The 19,375-nt window shown below is 45.4% G+C and overlaps 1 protein-coding gene and 1 pseudogene across 6 annotated transcripts in view; both read left to right on the forward strand.

The window, feature by feature from the left end:
* The window catches only part of PDZD2 (PDZ domain containing 2), a 470,684-nt gene that overhangs the window by 278,738 nt on the left and 172,571 nt on the right, over positions 1-19,375 (forward strand). The window lies entirely within an intron of this gene.
* Positions 7,081-7,445, forward strand: LOC115835442 (annotated as a pseudogene). Its single transcript, XR_004030413.1, has one exon. The product of XR_004030413.1 is annotated as a mitochondrial import receptor subunit TOM7 homolog pseudogene (transcript).

Below are 19,375 nucleotides of genomic sequence, written 5' to 3' on the forward strand. Positions count from 1 at the left end.
CCTACTTCAGTTGCATTTGCGTACAGCAGGCTCAACCCCTCTGGGGAAGGTGCCTTTGTGTACTCACAGTCAGGTGTAGAGGCCTGGTTCTACTCCCACTGGGTCCCCGATTGCCCTTGAGCAAGGGTTGAATGACAATGCCTGTTCATCTTTTTGTTGCCTCATACCCGGAGCGCTGGCTGTCCCAGCCCAGCAAGTGAGGCCGGATGAACTAGGTGTGGTGTTCTTGCGCCTTCTGGTACCTTCTGATGTCCCAATTCAGGTGCATCTATTTTTAGATTGGGCTTGCCCTGGCTCGAGTGTCAGTTTTGCAAGACTGTGACCTTGCACGTGTTCAGCTGTTTTCTTCACGGATCCCTGGGTTTTCCCTGATTCTCTTTGGAGGCCTTGTGCTCTGCATAGAACCAGTGCAAAACTCCCTTGCTTAGCTGTTCCTGGGCAAGGGCATTTCATCTGGCTAGAGATAAAAATTAGTGTCCAGATGCCTGGGGAAGGGAGGGGACTTACAGGCTTGATGGGACAGTTCACTTGAGTGAGTGTGAGCCTCCTACCAGCATCCATCTGGTTTTAGTGAGAGCCCTGTGCTAACTGTCATCATGACAGGCCCAGTTTGTGTGAAACTGTTTATAAACTCCATAAAACCATGTACAAATGTGGGGAACTTAGGCTGGCAAGAGTGGAAGGAGGTCGATGAGGGACAGGCACTACCTCTTAAACAAGGGTGGGGACACAGTATCTTGCCACACAAGATGGAGGAAACCAGATGGAGCTGGCAAGGAAAACAGGGTGAGCCAGTTGAAGAGTTTAGTGGCCACGTTCAGGAGTTTGCACTGGATCCAGAAAACCCTTGGGAGCTACAGTAGTGGGACGATTATTGCATCTGACACTTGTCAGGTAGAGAATATTATAAACTTGTGGCCAAGGAGAGTTAAGAAGGAAATAAAAAGTGAGATCTGGATGGGTGCACTGGCTCATGTTTATAATCCCAGCACTTCGGGAGGCCAAGGTGGGAGGATTGCTTGAGGCCAGCCTGGGCAACATGGCGAAACCCTGTCGCTACAAAAGATACAAAACTTACCCTGGCATGGGTGCCTGCAGTCCCAGCTACTGAGGAGGCTGAGGCAGGATCATCACTTGAGCCCAGGAGGCTGAGGCTGCAGTGAGCCATGTTCACACCACTGCACTCCAGCTTGGGTGACAGAGTGAGACCCTTTCTCAAAAATAAACATTAAATATCCCTTTCCACTGAAGGATGTATAGAAATAAAGAAATTCTGGAAGGATTTCCCAAGAGCTCAGAGTAGAGGTGCCTGTGAGACTTGTATTCGTCTGTTCTCACACTGCTCTAAAGACATACCTGAAGCTGGGTAATTTATAAAGAAAAGAGGTTTAATTGGCCCACAGTTCCGCAGGCTGTACAGGCTTCTGCTTTTTTTATTTTTATTTTTTATTTTTATTTTTTAGAGACAGAGACTCGCTCTGTTGCCCAGGCTGGAGTACAATGGCGCGATCTTGGCTCACTGCAGCCTCTGCCTCCCAGGTTCAATCAATTCTGTCTCAGCCTCCCGAGTAGATGGGACTACAGGCGTGTGCCCCCACACCCAGCTAATTTTGTATTTTTAGTAGAGATGGAGTTTCACCAAGTTGGCCAGGCTGGTCTCAAACTCGTGACCTCAGGTAAGCCACCATGCCTGGCCAGGCTCCTGCTTCTGGGGAGGCCTCAGGAAACTTATAGTCATGGCAGAAGGTGAAGGGGAGCAGGCACATCTTAAATGGCCAGAACAGGAGCCAGAGAGCAAAGGGAGAGGTGCCTCACACTTTTAAACAACCAGATTTCATGAGAACTCACTATCATGAGAACAGCAAGGGGGAGATCCACCCCCATGATCCTGTCACCTCCTACCAGGTCCCTCCTCCAACAATGGGGATTAAAATTTACATAAGATTTGGCAGGGACACAAATCCAAACCATATCAAGACTGAAGAGGAGTCCCTTGGGGAAAGGAAAGGCACTGAGCTGGGTGAAAGGTCACTGGCATGTTCCTTTGGAAATGTCAATTCCTTACATATGACACAGAACCAACTAGGGTGAACAGAGTTCCTGGGATTGAAAAGTGAAGATAGAGAAAGAACCATCTGGAAATCATTCATGGGCATCATTTTGGGCATTTCAGAATTCTCCTTTGAGGTTTATTATAGTCAGCAAATGGAAAGGACAGAAAAGACGCCTGGGGTTCTGACTGTCTCAGGGATAACCTTTCTTTTTAAATAGTATGGTTAATCCTGCCAGTTTAAGCTTGTCTTTTGATTTTTAGGGTAGCCTTAATCATTACAATTCTTTTGTCTTCCGTTAGACTTGGCTCATCCCTAACCAGGAAATAATTTGGAAAATAAAAAAGATGAAGCTTCTAGTGCTCTTGAGGAGGAAAGTGCAGTTCCCTTCTGAGTGGACACCCAAGATCTCGTTGATGGCACCGGCACTTAGCCAGCAAGATGATCAGGAGGCTTTTCTGTGCTACTCCAAGAGTGGGTGTTTTGCGTAGCTTTTCCAGGGGAATCCTGGGTGGCATGTGGTTCCCGGCTTCCTCCTCTTGTCAAGTAACTAGTGGCCTGATTGGAGCTGGCAGCCCCTTTGGGAACCGCTGAGTGCTGACTTCTGAGTCTTTTAACACAGCTGTGCACTGAGCTCTCTGTTTTCATTTCCCACTTTCCCCTTTGTCACTTTCAATTAAACCAGGACAAGCTATGTATAATTTGGTTAGTGATGTAAATAAGCCAAAACAGCAGAAAGATTGAAATGTGAAGAAACTGATGGAGGACTGAGTAGGTTTTACTGGAGAGTCACTGTAACCACAGCTTGACAGATGCCTACTGTGGCCGGCACTGAGATGATCTAAAGCACTGTCTCTTGATTTTAGCAAAACCTCTGCAACTACGTCGCACATTTTCATATGAGGAAACTGAGGCATTGAAACATTTAGTTACTATTCATATAGCTAGTGAGCAGGAATGCTAAGTTTAGCCCCATAGTTGTTTAACTGAAGCTCATTGTCTTTTTTTTTTTTTTTTTTTTTTTGAGACAGAGTCTTTCCTAGGCTGGAGTGCGGCGGTATGATCTTGGCTCACTGCACCCTCTGTCTCCTGGGTTCAAGCAATTCTCCTGCCTCAGCCTCCCTAGTAGCTGGGATTACAGGCACACCTCACCACACTCAGCTAATTTTTGTATTTTTGGTAGAGACAGGGTTTCACCATGTTGGCCAGGCTGGTCTCGAACTCCTGACCTCAGGTGATCTGCCTGCCTCAGCTTCCCAAAGTGCTGGGATTCAGGCGTGAGCCACAGCGCCCGGCCGTCTCTCTCTTAAGACTTAAATTTTTTAGAGCAGTTTTAAGTTCACAGCAAAATTGATAAAGAAAAAAAAGGAAAAAAAAAAAAGGCCAGGCACGGTGGCTCACACCTGTAATCCGGGTTATAGGGGAGAATGAGACAGGAAGATCACTTGAGGCCAGGAGTTTGAGACCAGCCTGGGAAGTACAGTAAAAACCCGTCTCTAAACAACAATTTTTTTTTTTTTTTTTTTTTTTTTTTTTTTAAACGTACCAGGCGTGGTGGTGTGTGCCTATAGTCTCGGCTGCCTGGGAGGATGAGGCAGGAGGACTGCTTGAGCCAAGGTCTTTGAGGCTGCAGTGAGCTATGACTGTGCCACTGCATTCTGGCCTGGGTGACAGAGCAAGACCCAGCCTTTTTAAGTTTTTTTCTGGCCAGGGGCTTTGGGAGGCTAAAGTGGGTGGCCTTCTTGAGGTCAGGAGTTCGAGACCAGCGTGGGCAACATGACAAAACCACGTCTCTACCAGAAATACAAAAGTTAGCCAGGCATAGTGGCATGCACCTATAATCCCAGCTACTCGGGGGGCTAAGGTGGGAGAATTGCTGGATCCCAGGAAGTTGAGGCTACAGTGAGCTATGAGCGCGCCACTGCACTCCAGCCTTGGTAACAGAGCGAGACCCGGTTTCAAAAATAAATAAAAATAAATAAATAATTTTTTCTGAGCAAAAGATAGAGATTTCCTATATGTCTCCTTTCCCCACACATGTACAGCCTCCCCCATGATCAATGGCCCCCACTGGAGTGGTGCATTTGTTAAAATTGATGAACCTCCATTGACATCTTATAATCACCCAATGTCCACAGTGTACATTAGGGTTCATTCTTGGTGTTATACATTAAAAAAAAAAAAAAAAAAAAGTCCAGGCATGGTGGCTCACACCTGTAATCTGGGCTATAGGGGAGACTGAGACAGGAAGATCACTTGAGGCCAGGAATTTGAGACCAGCCTGGGACATATAGTAAAACCTGTCTCTAAAAAACAATTTTTTTAAATGAACCAGGCATGGTGGTGTGTATGATGACACACCAAATGTATAATGACATGTATCCATCATTATCATACAGAGAAATTTCACTGCCCTAAAAATCCTCTGTGCCCATTTTTCCCTTTTTCCCTCCAACACTTGGCACCCAGGGATCTTTTTACTGTCTCCATAATTTTGCCATTTCCAGAATGTCATATCGTTGGAATCATACCACAGATAGCCCCTTCAGATTGGCTGCTTTCACTTAGTAACATGCCTTTAAGTTTCCTTCATGTCTTCATTCCTTGGTAGCTCATTTCTTTTTCAGTGCCATGTAATACTCCATTGTCTGCGTGTGCTGCGGTTTATCTAGTCACTTACTCAAGGACATCTTGGTCATTTCCAAGTTTTGGCAATTACGAATGAAGCTGCTGTAAACATCTGTGTGCTCACTGTCTTTTCACAAAACATTCTGTCCCCCTTAAGAGGTTTCATGGAGGACTCGCTTAGATCCTCTGTGACAAACGGGACATAGTCAAAGCCTGGTGCCAGAGAAGAAAGAACATAGGATTTGTTATCAGGCAGACCTGATTTGGTTGGGAGTTTGAATCCCAACTCTCCTCCATCTGTGATTTAAAATCCTCAATATTCTCTGCCATTAATGTACAGTGCTCTATGAAGCATTTAGCCTTCTGTGGGCACGCTGAAATTGATGTGTGAACTATGCTCAAATGATTATACAGCTAAAAATAATTTTGAAGCTCTTAAGGCCGGGTGCAGTGGCTCACGCCTGTAATCCCAGCACTTTGGGATGCCAAGGCAAGTGGATCACTTGAGCTTAGGAGTTCGAGACCAGCCTGGGCAGCATAGTGAAACGCTGTCTCTCCCAAAAATACAAAAAAAAAAAAAAATTAGCTGGGTATGTTGGTCTGCCCCTGCGGTCCCAGGTACTCAGGAGGCTGAGGCAGGAGGATCGCTTGAGTTTGTGAGGCAGAAGTTGCAGTGAACCGAGATTGTGCCACTGCACTCCCACCTGGGTGACAGAGTGAGACCCCATCTCAAAAAAAATTTTTTTTTCGAAGCTCTTGAGCCGAATGTCTTTTCTTACAGAGTCTGATATTCTTGCTACTTACTTAGATTATGAAGGCTTTTTGCAAACTTTTTTCCATAGGTCATAGAAAATTTAAGCTTTAGTTGGTCAGTGCTGGGAGGATTACACTTTCTTAGTTAAATACAAACCAGAGAGGCTTTGCCCTAGTGCCCGCCCTCCTCTGAGGTACTAGAAGTACTAGAAGTTCCACACTTTGGCTGTTGTTCTTACTGCCAGAATTTGCATTGTTACAGGCCAGCCAGGCACATTCTTGTGTCTTTTGTTTTCACACTGTTTTAGATAGAGTTTAAGACCTGGAAGTCACCATTGCCTGATTCCCATGGGAAATCTCCTCCAATTATTTAGAGAAAATTCTTCTTGTGGGAAAAAAGGGGGAAACAAATAACTGATTGTTTAGAGGCTCATAGAAAGAAATTTCCATATATGACCCAACTTCCTTGCCAGTGTTTCGGAAAGCTGTGGTTTTGTGAGTCAAGTTCCTACTATCACAGAATGGACGTGATTCCAAGAGAGGATTCTTCATGGTAAAGATGAGAAATACCTGGAAAGTACAGCTCTGAGCCCAAACATGTCATTGAGCCTAATGTGGTTTTTGGTAGATTTCTTCCTCCACAGGCTACGCTCTTACTCTTCCCCACTTGAATAAGAAAGACTTACATACATATATATATTTTATCATAATGGAGACTTAGTAAGCTTAAGGGTCTGTTTTTTGTTTTTGTTTTGTCTTCAAGAGGAATTATTTTGAGATCTGGAAATTACACCCTGAATGCAGTAAATTTTTAAAACTGATCATCACTGGGAACTAAACGTTGCTACTGTTAAGCTTACGGAAGAGCAGATGGAGACAAGGAAGGAAGGGGTTGACTAGCCACGGAAACTACTCTGAAAGACACCTTTCCAGTTTAAAGAAGCTTCACTAGCCTTTGGTTTTGTTTTGTTTTTTTTTGAGATGGAGTCTTACTCTGTCTACCAGGCTGGAGGGCAGTGGCTTGATCTGGGTTTGCTGTAACCTCCGCCTCCCGGGCTCAAGTGATTCTCCTGCCTCAGCCTCCTGAGTAGCTGGGACCGCAGGCATGCACCTCCAGGCCCAGCCGATTTTTGTATTTTTAGTTAGACATGGGATTTTACCATTGTTGGCCAGGCTGATCTTGAACTCCTGACCTCTAGTGATCCACCCACCTTGACCTCCCAAAGTGCTGGGGTTACAGGCCTGAGCCACTGTGCCCAGCTCTTCACTAGCCCTTCTAAAATGCGCTTGCAGGCCGGGCGTGGTGGCTCATGCCTGTAATCCCAGCACTTTGGGAGGCCGAAGCGGGTGGATCACCTGAGGTCAGGAGTTCCAGACCAGCCTGGCCAACATGGTGAAACCCCCGTCTCCACCAAAAATACAAAAAATTAGCCAGGCTTGGTGGTGGGCACCTGTAATCCCAGCTACTCAGGAGGCAGAGGTTGCAGTGAGCTGAGATCGTGCCATTGCACTCCAGCCTGGGCAACAAGAGTGAAACTCCATCTCAAAAAATAAATATATAAGTAAAAATAAAAATAACTTTCCCATTTCGGATTCCCAATGCGGTCGTTGCTGTAAGGGGTCCTCCCTGCGCCACACAGCCGTCGCCATGGTGAAGTTGAGCAAAGAGGCCAAGCAGAGACTGCAGTAGCTCTTCAACAAGGGCCAGTTTGCCATCCGCTGGGGCTTTATCCCTCTTGTGATTTACCTGGGATTTAAGAGGGGTGCAGATCCTGGAATGTCTGAACCAACTGTTTTGAGCCTACTTTGGGGATAAAGGATTATTTGGTCTTCTGGATTTGGAGGCAATCAGCGGACAGCATGGAAGATGTGTGCTCTGGCTCGGATAAGAGATGGGACATCTTTCAGTCACTAGTTGGATGGCACAAGGCTCTTCACAGATGAACCTGTAGCAGAGTGGAACTTGTACTAACATATGATAGAATGTATCAGAATAAATGTTTTTAACAATGTTAAAAAAATAAAAATACAATACACTTGCAGATAAGTCACAGTGGCATGGGGTATTTGTTGAATGCACACTCTGTACAGGTGCCTGGAGAAGCACAACATCAGTGACTGCCCTTGACCACTTCAGCACACTGGTGAGAGTTAAGCTTCAAGCTTATTCCCCTGTTGAATGAGAAGAACACCAGAGTCGTGTCTCCTGCTTCTGACCTACCTGGGCTGCACCTCCACACTCGGTGGCATTAAGATGCACCACACTCAGGGAAGTCATTAGGGAGGAAACGGCCACATCGCCTTGAGTTTCTGAAAACCAAATGAATGGCAGTGCTTTCACTGACAGTGACAGTTCAGTGCAGTAAACATAAAATACAAAGAGTTGGAGCTTCCAAACTCTCCCCACAGTTCCAAGCTCTCCCCACAGTTCCAAGCTCTCCCCACAGTCTTAGTGGAATTGCGATGGGCCTTTGGTCTGCTGGTCCAGTTCATGTGCTCCGAGTAGCATGGGCAGCAGTCTGAGCCCAAACCCATTTGGCTGCCGTCCTTCCCAGAATGCCTGTTCCACAAGCCTGCCATTTGGTTTGTTCTCCCTGCTGTGCGGTGCCAATTAGGTGGACTGAGCTAGAATGCAATTGTCTGCAGGTACAGCTACTGTGAGGAGTAGCCCACTTTCCTTTTGTCCATGATGGGAAGAAGCTTGGAACTTGGGCCAATGTCAAGAGCAAGAAACCAGCTTTGAGGCTTTCCTGAAGACCCACTTCTTCTGAAAAATCGCTCCTGATTCCCCCAGCCCATGATGATAGGTCCCTGTGGAAACGCTGGAGTCCTCACTGCCTTTATCCATTGCTTCACGTTTGGCGTGTGTTGCCTTGTAGTGGTGGGAATCTTTTCATCTGGATACTCTTCATCTTCCCAGCAAGTTTATGTAGCGCATGTGCTTAGAGGAGACCCTTGTTATTTGTCTGATTCTGGTCTTGAGAGGTAGCCGATCTCATGGACACCAGCAGGATCATACCCTGAAGCTTTGGAGAAATGTCTTTAAGGATTCTTAGAAAAATTGATTTCTTAGAGCTCCCAGAGCCTTGAGGCATTAGACAGAATTTTTGAGCTGAAATTGGCTGGTGATATTGGCCCAGAAAATTCTTTATTCCTTCTGCCCAGTAGGGTGTGTGTTGTCACCAACACTTGGAGCCTGTGCCTGGGGGTCTTCATGTCTGTGGCAGGATTCCTGGGAATGAGTTCACGTCCTGGTGGAGCTGGATTGAGTTTCCAAAACCAAAATTGTCTCAATTTCTGTGAAGAAAGAAACTACCCCTAACTCAAAGGATCGATTGGACTGACAAGCCAGCCAGGCTGGAAAATGGGGACTGAACAGTTATCTATGTCCTGCAATGACTGGCAGGAGGGTCTAAGGGGCTAAGGAGGCACAAATGCCTTTAAGTGAGGCCATGGAAAGTCATCCTAAGCAAAAAGAACAAAGCCAGAAGCATCACATTACTTGACTTCAGACTATACATAAGTCTATAATAACTAAAACAGCATGGTGCTGGTACGAAAACAGGTACACAAACCAATGGAACAGAATAGAGAACCGAGAAATAAAGCCACACATCTATAGCCGTCTGATCTTCCACAAAGTTAACGAAAACAATGAGGAAAGGACTGTCTGTTTAATACATGGTTCTGGGATAGCTGGCTAGCCATATGCAGAAGAATGAAACTGGACCCCTACCTTTTACCATCTTCAAAAATTAACTCATCATGGACTAAAGATTTAAATGTAAGACCTCAAACAGTAAGAATCCTAGAAGAAAACCTAGGAAACATCGTTCTGGACATCGACCTTGGAAAAGAATTGGTGGCTAAGTCCTCAAAAGCAGACACAACAAAAACAAAAATCGACAAGTAAGACCTAATTAAAGAGCTTCTGCACAGCAAAAGAAATTACCCACAGAGTAAAAAGACAACTCACAGAATGGGATAAAATATTCACAAACTCTGTTTCCAACAAAAGTCTAATACTAGAATCTATAAGGAACTTCAACTAACCAACAAGCAATAAAAAGATAACCCAATTACAAAGTGGGCCAAAGACAGGAAAAGACATTTCTCAAGGAAGACATACAAGTGGCCAGCAAACATGAAAAAATGCTCAACATTGCTTATCACCAGAAAAGTGCAAATTAAAACCACCATGAGATACCATCTCACACCAATGGCAGTTATTTATGAAGTCAAGTGCCTCATGCCTATAATCCTAGCATTTTTTGGAGGCTGAGGTGGGGGGATCATTTGAAGCCAAGAGTTCAAGACCAGCCTAGGAAACGCATAGCAAGACCCTGTCTCGACAGAAAGTAAAAAAAAATTAGCCAGGCATGGTGGCATGTTCCTATAATCTAGCTACTTAGGAGGCTGTGGCAGGGGATCCCTTGAGCCCAGGAGTTTGAGGCTGAAGAGAGCTATGATTGTACCACTGTGCCCCAGCCTGGGCAATAGAGCAAGACCCTGTCTCTTAAAAAAAAAAAAAAATTAAAAGCCAGGCCAGGCATGATGGCTCACGCCTGTAATCCCAGCACTTTGGAAGACTGAGGCAGGCGGATCACCTGAGGTCAGGAATTCAAGACTAGCCTGGCCAACATGGCGAAACCCCATCTCTACTAAAAATACAGAATTAGCCAGGCATGGTGGTGCGTGCCTGTACTCCCGGCTACTCCAGAGACTGAGGCAGGAGAATTGCTTGAACCCGGGAGGCAGAGGTTGCAGTGAGCCGAGATTGCGCCACTGTACTCCAGCCTGGGCAACAAGGTAGAAACTCCATCTAAAAAAAAAAAAAAAATTAAAAGCTAAAAAAAATAACAGATGCTGGGGAGGCTTTGGAGAAAAGCGAATGCTTATACACTGTTGGTGTGAATGTAAGTTAGTTTGGCCACTGTGAAAAGCTGTTTGGAGATTTCTCAAAGAACTTAAAACAGAACTACTATTCAACCCAGCAATTCTATACTAGGTATATACCTGAAAGAAAACAAATCATCCTGTCAAAAAGACACATGCGCTTGTATGTTCATCTCATCACTAGTCACAATAGCAAAGACATGGAATGAACCTATGTGCCCATTAATGCTAGACTGGATAAACAAAATGTGGTATATATACACCATGAAATACGACACAGCCATAAAAAAGAATGAAATCATGTCTTTTGCAGCAACATGGACGCCACTGGAGGCCATCAACCTAAGCAAATTAACACAGGAACAGAAAACTGAATACCGCATATTATTCTCACTTACAAGCGGGAGCTAAACATTGGGTATTCATAGACATAAATATGGCAACAATAGATGCTGGAGACTGCTAGAGGGGGTCAGGGCCCAGGGTTGAAAACTGTAACTATTGGGTACCATGCTTAGTACCTGGGCGACAGGATCAGTTGTACTCTATACCTCAGCATCATACAATATACCCAGGTAACCAACCTGCATATATACCCCTGGATCTAAAACAAAAGTAGAAATTTAAAAAAATTAAATCTAAAATAATAAAACATAATACCATGTTGCATCATGGGGGAGAAAAAAAGTGAGGGCAGGGCTGGTCCAGCTCTTTCTGGTAGAATGTGTCAGATTGTTTGGTAGTCATAAAAACCTTCTGCTACTTTGTTTTTTGGGTGTTTTTTGTTTGTTTGTTTGTTTGTTTGTTTGTTTGAGATAAGGTCTCACTCTGTCACCCAGGCTGTAGTGCAGTGGCACTATCTCGGCTCACTGCAGCCTTCGCCTCCCAGGCTCAAGTGATTCTCCTGCTTCAGCCTCCCCAGTAGCTGAGATTACAGGTGCCTGCTACCACACCCAGCTAATTTTTGTATTTTTTAGTAGAGACAGGGTTTCACCATCTTGGCCAGGCTGGTCTTGAACTCCTGACCTCAGGTGATCCACCTGCCTCGGCCTCCCAAAGTGCTGGCAGTACAAGCATGATCCACCTACTCCTGGCCCCCTGCTACTTTGAAGTTAGACTCTTCTTGCCTGAAGTGACTGGCCCTTTTTTCCATCTAGCTCCAGAAGATCTATGCTTATCTTTTTCAGTGGAGCTAATACTCATTAATGGACCTTGATTCTAAAAACTAGCCAGAGGTAACCCATGGGCCTAAAGAGATGTGTGTCCTTGTCTAGGACCCAAGTCACTGGGCCACACCGATGTGTACTTGCTCTCCAGCTATACCCCCATTTCACAGGGTGACTCATTGCTTTCCTCCATCTTCACCCAAGATGGCTCTTTCCTGAAGAAAACCAGGCCATTTCAGTATGCCTACCCTCACTGAGATGAGAAGACCAGACACGAGGCTGAGAATACGTGAAGAGGAGAGAACAGGTCTCTGCCTGAGGGATGGGGACTGAGTTAGGGTGAGCTGGGACTTCTCTGCACACAAATGGAAGTTTAAACTGAGACGGCCCTATGCTGAAGGGGAGTGCAAATCAAACAGCCAAGGAGAGTGCTTCAGTATTTCACAAAGTCTTCAAAGCACTGCTTCCCTAAATATTAAAATATTTCGCTATAAAAAGATGGGGCTGGGAACCATTTGATAAAGTAAGATTTGGTCATACCAGTTAAAGGAACAGCTAGTAAACACTTCTGCTGACCTCAGGTGATCCACCTGCCTTGGCCTCTCAAGGTGCTGGTAAACACTTCTCAAACCCATTTGACCACAGAGTTAGGGAGCATTCTTTCATAGAGCATCTCCTTCTTTCATAGAACATCTTCCCAAAATATAGAATGTATTTTTAGAAAAACTAGATTAAGGTCATTAGAAAAATTACAAAGGATAAACACTTTTTTTTTTTGAGTCAGAGTCTTGCTCTGTCATCCAGGCTGGAGTGCGATGGCTCGATCTTGGCTCACTGCAACCTCTGCCTCCCAGGTTCAAGGGATTCTCATGCCTCAGCCTCCCGAGTAGCTGGGATTACAGGCATGTGCCACCACACCTGGCTAATTTTTGTATTTTTAGTAGAGATGGGATTTCGCCATGTTGGCCAAGCTGGTCTTGAACTCCTGACCCCAGATGATCCATCCACCTCAACTTCCCAAAGTGTTGGGATTACAGGCCTGAGTCACCATGCCTGGCCAAGAAAAGAACCCTTGAAAAGAAAATTCAGAAGCACAGGGAAACTGTATTAAGGATCTGAGTTGAGAGTTTTGCCCTATTTTTCCATTTACTTACTAGAACTTAGGATCATGCTGGACTCTGAAAGGAGATGTAAGAGGGAGTATTAAGGATCTAAGTTAAGAGTTTTGCCCTATTTTTCCATTTACTTACTAGGAGTATGCTGGGCTCTGAAAGGAGATGTGAGAGGGAACTTTTCAATGAATATTGATCCATACTTGCAATGAAATGAGTACCAGAGACAAACTGTCCCCCACCCTTGCTTGGGAGCCTCATAGATGCTGTGACCCATCCACCTGCTGCATGGCTCAGCTCAGCGTTGTGGAGGTTTGACTCTGAATGCTTTAGAAAGGGCATGTTGGCTCCAGACTCAGCGTCTCCTGTTGATTTTGCCTAACCTGCTTCTCTGATTCATTTAATTTTCTGCACCCTGTCAGCATTTATGCTTGCAGCCCATAGAGTGAAAGCAATCATGGTAATAATAAATGCAGTATAACCTTCTAAGAACTTATGTCACGGTGTGTGCTACAGATCATTCTTTGTGGGAGGATTGTCTTGCATACCATCAAATGTTTAGCTGCATGTCTGGCCTCTGCCACTAGATGCCAGCAGCAATGCCCCACCCATCCTAGTTGTGACAGCTTAAAATATCTGCAGACAGTGCTAAATCTGTAATCCCAGCTACTCGGGAGGCTGAGGCAGGAGAATCGCTGGGAGGTTGCGGTAGGCCGAGATCTCGCCACTGCACTATAGCCTGGGCAACAAGAGCGAAACTCCGTCTCAAAAAAAAAAAAAAAAAGTGGCTAGCATGACTCTCTGTGGGTTTCATGATGCGGGCATTGATATAGTTTGCATGTTTGTCCCCTCCAAGTCTCCTGTTGAAATGTGATTTCCACCGTTGGGGGCTGGGGCCTGGTAGGAGGTGACTGGATCATGGGGGAGGATCCCCCATGAATGGCTGAGCACCAACCCCTTGGTGATAAGTGAGTTCTTCCTCAGTTAATGCGAGATCAGGCTGTGCAAAGGTCTGCGACCTCTCCCCTCTAGCTCTTCTCGCGCCGTGTGAAGTGCCTGCTTCCCCTCCCTTTTTGCCTTCTGCCATGAGTAAAAGCAACCTGAGGCCTCCCCAGAAGCCAGGCAGGTGTGGGTACCACGCTTCCTGTACAGCCTGCAGAACAGTGTGCCAATTAAACCTCTTTTCTTTGTACATTACCCAGTCTCAGGTATTTCTTTTTTTTTTTTTTTTTTTTTTTTTTTGAGACGGAGTCTCGCTCTGTTGCTCAGGCTGGAGTGCAGTGATCGCCGCTCACTGCAAGCTCCACCTCCCTCCCGGGTTCATGCCATTCTCCTGCCTCAGTCTGTCAAGTAGCTGGGACTACACCACACCTGGCTAATTTTTTTGTATTTTTAGTAGAGTTTCATGGGGTTTCCTCATGTTAGCCAGGATGGTCTCGATCTCCTGACCTCGTGATCCGCCTGCCTTGGCCTCCCAAAGTGCTGGGATTACAGGCGTGAGCCACCGCTCCCGGCCAGGTATTTCCTTATAGTGACACAAAAACCTGAATAACACAGGCATAGATGAAGAATGGTCTCAAATACGCATCAAGGTGTTTAGGCGTTATCCTTTGGACAATGAGAAATTATTTGAGTGTTTCAAGCAGATGTTACGTATTTGCCACTGGATACCTCTGTGTGCAGGATATACTGGAGGGGTAGACAACTGAGGAGGTGAGAGTAGTCTAGAGTCAAGGCCCTAAGGTGTGACTCAATACAGCAGAAGGGGACCTCAAACTTGGCAGGCCCTAAAAAACCCACTATGCGGCCAGACGCGGTGGCTCAAGGCCTGTAATCCCAGTACTTTGGGAGGCCAAGGCTAGTGGATCACTTGAGGTCAGGAGTGAGAGACTGAAGAAGTGGAGTTGATGGACCTACCAGCAAGGGTGGAGGGGAGAGAGGAGCCAAGGGCGACTCAGTTGTGCTTCAGTGACAGGGAATTGGCATGAGTTGGAAGAGGAGATACAGGAGGAGGAACCTGTCTGAGGGAGGGCGTAACGGGATTGTTTGTTTGAGACAGGGTCTCACTCTTTTGCCCAGGCTGGGATATAGTGGCACGATCTCAGCTCACTGCAACCTCTGCCTCCTAGGTTCAAGCAATTCTCCTGTCTCAGCTCCTGAGTAGCTGGGATTACAGGCACGTACCACCACGCCCGGCTCATTTTTGTATTTTTAGTAGAGACGGGGTTTCACCATGTTGGCCAGGCTGGTTTCAAACTGCTGACATCAAGTGATCCACCTACCTCAGCCTCCTGAGTAGCTGGGATGACAGGCGTATACCACTATGCCTGGCTAATTTTTGTATTTTTAATAGAGATGGGGTTTCACCATGTTGGCCAGACTGGTTTCAAACTCCTGACATCAAGTGATCCACCTGCCTTGGCCTCCCAAAGTACTGGGATTACAGGCGTGAGCCGCTGTGCCTGGCCGCGTAGTGGGTTTTTTAGGGCAGGCTGAGTTTGAGGTGGCTGCAGGACACCCAGCTGCAGCTGGGTAGGAGGTGAGGGTCTGAGCTCAGAAGAGAGACGGAGATTGAGGAGCTGGTGGCTCCTACTTGGTTGCTGTAGCTATGGAAGTAGAGGGGATAATCCAGGTGACAGGAGGGAGGAACAAAGGAAGAAGCTGGTGCCCCTCCAAGGCCCACCCTGGCCTGGCAGGAGGAATGAGACTGAAAAGAGGGGGCCAAAGAGCTGGAGGCAGCTCTGTCCACTGAGGCTTATGGCTCATGGGACAGATTTGACAGCTAAGAAACAGATCTGTATACGATGAAGGCCCCAGAGCATGATGGTGTCAGTGTATGCTGCCGGCATTGTGTGAGTTAAGGGTGTGTGAACTCCAGGAGGGCTGGATGGGAGGGGAGGGGTGGGCCACAGGCACACAGAGCTTTCTCGGGTGTGATTCTGAACCCTCTCCATTAATGGCAGAAGTTGGAAGGGAGCTGCTTCCCCAAATTTGCAGGCCAAGGTCCTCCCCGCTTGCACAATCGGCAGGGTGTTCCCCATCAGCGCTGACGTTATCATCTCCCATCGAGGGGCAGGAAAACAAACCTTGTTTGCTTTCATAACTTTCTGTGTGTGATTTTTGACTGGGGGATGGGAAAAGGGGAGAAGGAAATGTCAGTGCTTCTTGTTGTTTTCAAGACCATTTATGAATTGCATTTTATGGTCTTTTCATTTTGTGACATCAAGCATATGAAGCATGATAGCCATAGAACTGGCCAATGAGAAAATGTAAAGAAAACCCAACTGGGTGCAATGGCTCATGCCTGTAATCCTAGTACTTTAGGAGGCCGAGGCAGACAGATCACCTGAGGTCAGGAGTTCGAGACCAGCCTGGCCAACATGGTGAAACCCCGTCTCTACTAAAAATACAAAAATTAGCTGGGCGTGGTGGTGTGTGCCTGTAATCCCAGCTACCTGGGAGGCTGAGGCAGGAGAATCGCTGGAACCCAGGAGGCGGAGGCTGCAGTGAGCCAAGATTGCACCACTGCACTCCAGCCTGCGCGACAGAGCAAGACTCTGCCTCAAAAAAAAAAAGAAAGGAAGAAAGAAAGAAAATCCAGGCTCCATTGACTTCACATGCTTAATATAAAAGTTCTCATTTTAATAAATTTAAATGTATAGTTTTGTGGCATTATGTACATTCACACTGTTGTGTAACTATCACCACTATCCATCTCCAGAAGGCTTTTCCTCTTGCAAAACTGAAACTCTGGATCCATTAAGCAGTAACTTCCCATTCCTCCTCTCCCCAGCCCCTGGCAACCACCATTCTACTTTCTGTCTCTGTGAATTTTACTATTCTGAGTGCCTCATATGATTAAAATCATATAGGGTTTGTCCTTTTATAACTGGCTTACTTCACTTAGCATAGTGTCTTTTTTTTTTTCTTTTTTTTTAAGACAGAGTTTCGCTCTTGTTGCCCAGGCTGGAGTGCTATGGCGCAATCTCGGCTCACTGCAACCTCTGCCTCCAGGGTTCAAGCGATTCTCATGCCTCATCCTCCTGAGTAGCTGGGATTACAGGTGTGTGCCACCACGCCTCACTAATTTTTGTATTTTTAGTAGAGACGGGGTTTCACCATGTTGGCCAGGCTGGTCTCGAACTCCTGACCTCAAGTGATCCACCCACCTCGGTCTCCCAAAGTGTGCTAGGATTACAGGCATGAGCCACCGCGCCCGGCCAGCATAGTGTCTTTTCAAAACTCATCCAAGTAGTAGCATGTGTCAGAATTTCCTTCCTTTTTACGGCTGAATAGTATTCCATTGTACATATGTATCACATTTTCTGTATCCATTCATCCATCAGTGGATGCTTAGATTGCTTCCACCTTTTGGTTATTGTGTGAACAGTGCGAGGGTGTGAATATCCGTTCGTGTGTCTGCTTTCGGTTCTTGGGTTTATACCTGGGATGTCCCTTGGCTGTTGCTGTATGATTGACTTCTGCTGGGGGTTTCTTGGATTGCCCTCTTTGTTACCTTTCTGTTTTAGCTTCTGGGAGAATCTTAGGTGTGTCCATAGGCTGGGCTTTGTGACCAGCTGGAGAGCCATTACTGAGCCCCTGCCTACAAAGATCCACACCTGTCCACTTGGCACCATCCCAGAGTTTGAATCAAGATTTACGTTCTAAGCTCAGTACTTCCACTAATGTGCCCTGTGATGTTGCAAAGCTTCCTTATGTTCCTGTGGGCCTCTGTTACGACACGAATGCAATAAGAAAGTAGAACTTACTGATCTTCAGGGTCCCTCCCAGGTGATGGACAGTGAGTGCACAGTGGTCTCCTAAGCGCAGTGACCAAGGAACCAAGGTGGGCACAAAGAAGGCAGAGCCCCAGATGCCTGTCATGGATAATGTGATTCAGCTTCCCGGAAACTTGGGGCGGTTAGGTGGCTTGTGTACTTGCTGAATTCTGGCACATGCTACGTGGCTCATTTTGTGAGTAAATGTAGCAGTAATCCCCCTTAAAGCAAAACTATATTTTTATATATTATCCACCCTTTGTTGAGAGAATGGGACAAAGAGAGGCGGGATAACTGGTTTTACCATAGATTTTTGGCAGATGTCACCAACTAATACTGTCAAGAATATTTTATAGGCAAATTTTACCTCTTGTCAGGACTGCAGTTTGGTCACAGGCCAAGGCAATTTTAATCTTTTCCCCTCACTTCTTTTAAAAGAAAAAAAACTAAAGAGCAGACTTCCTTCTCCTTAGCTTGAACTGTGAGCAGGAGTCCATGCTTCCCTGAACTAGGAAGGTGAGTTCCAGGAAGTTACCCACACGATCAACTTTCAGGCCTCTTAAGTGCACATAAAAAATGTGGACTTGCCTGGGGCTCCCTGCTGGTGTTTGGAGACTAGGAACTAATCCTCCCATTAGTTCTTTATCTGCCCCACCAGGGAAACATCATATATACCAGTGACTTTGTGTGTTCTTTATCTCATCAGTAAAAGGCAGATCCTGTTTTTGTTTTCAAGACTGTGTGAGGGTATTGGGATAACTAGAACCCATTTGGAGCACATGTGAAAATGTATAGCATTTTCTTTTTATGAGACATTTTAACCATCTAATTAAAAAAAAAAGACTTAAGTCCAGATACTAGACCATCAGTTTTTTAATACATGGAAAATTTAGAAGCAATTTCAAAAATTTCTGTGACTGGAACTAGGTTATGTCAATACAAGGCTCCTAGGGGAAAAATTTATACTGGATAAAACTCTAAAATAAATGAATATACTAAAAAACACCAAAAATCTGGCCAGGGGTGGTGGCTTACACCTGTAATCCCAGCACTTTGGGAGGCCGAGGTGGGCAGATCACTTGAGACCAAGAGTTCGAGACCAGCTTGACCAACATGGTGAAACCCCATCTCTACTAAAAATACAGCCAGGCATGGTGGTGGCTGCCTGTAATCCCAGCTACTCCAGGAGGTTGAGGCAGGAGAATCTCTTGAACCCAGAAGATGGAGGTTGCAGTGGGCCGAGATTACTCCACTGCACTCCCACCTGGGCAACAGAGCCAGACCCTGTCTCAAAAAAAAAAAAAAAAAAAAAAGAAAGAAAGAAAATAGAATGGCTGCAAGAAGTAAACAGAGGATGTTTGCTTCTATTTTGTTCCTTACAAGTATAGCTAACAAAGGACCTTGTGAGTATTGGAATAATAAAATGTCATTCCCATTTAAGTTGCGCATGTACATTTTTATACCTACACCGAAGGGTTTTGGAATCTTTGTCTCTGGCTGTTGGATCACGAAAGACCCCTTTTGCTTCAGCTGTAAAACAAGGCAAATTTTACACATAATAGAAACCACTATATGTGTGTGTTGGTTTAGGGAAGCCTATTTTTTAACATTCTATTTCCTGATAAAACCTTAGAAAAATCATATTGTGTTTAAAAGTTGAGGATGTTCTCAGTAACTCCAGGGCTGACTGATAATTTCTGATTTTGCTAGTACTTGTCTACAATGGAAGTTGGAAGCTTAGTCGGAGTAGAAAAGTTGTAAATTTGGTGTCATCAAGACAAATGGCTTTTATTTCCCAACAGACTTCTTTATAAAATAATTTAATCCCTTGATTTTTGTTTGCATTTGAATGCAATTTAAAAAAAAATCTGGCCCTTTAATAAGTGCAAGACAGATTAAATTTATTGTGAAATATTAGGTCACTGAGTGGAAAGTTTCTTCACTGATCATCCTCGCTTCACATTTTTAGTTATGTGAAGTACACATTTTGA

The sequence above is a fragment of the Nomascus leucogenys genome, chromosome 6 (assembly GCF_006542625.1).
Source record: "Nomascus leucogenys isolate Asia chromosome 6, Asia_NLE_v1, whole genome shotgun sequence".
Lineage (NCBI taxonomy): Eukaryota > Metazoa > Chordata > Mammalia > Primates > Hylobatidae > Nomascus > Nomascus leucogenys.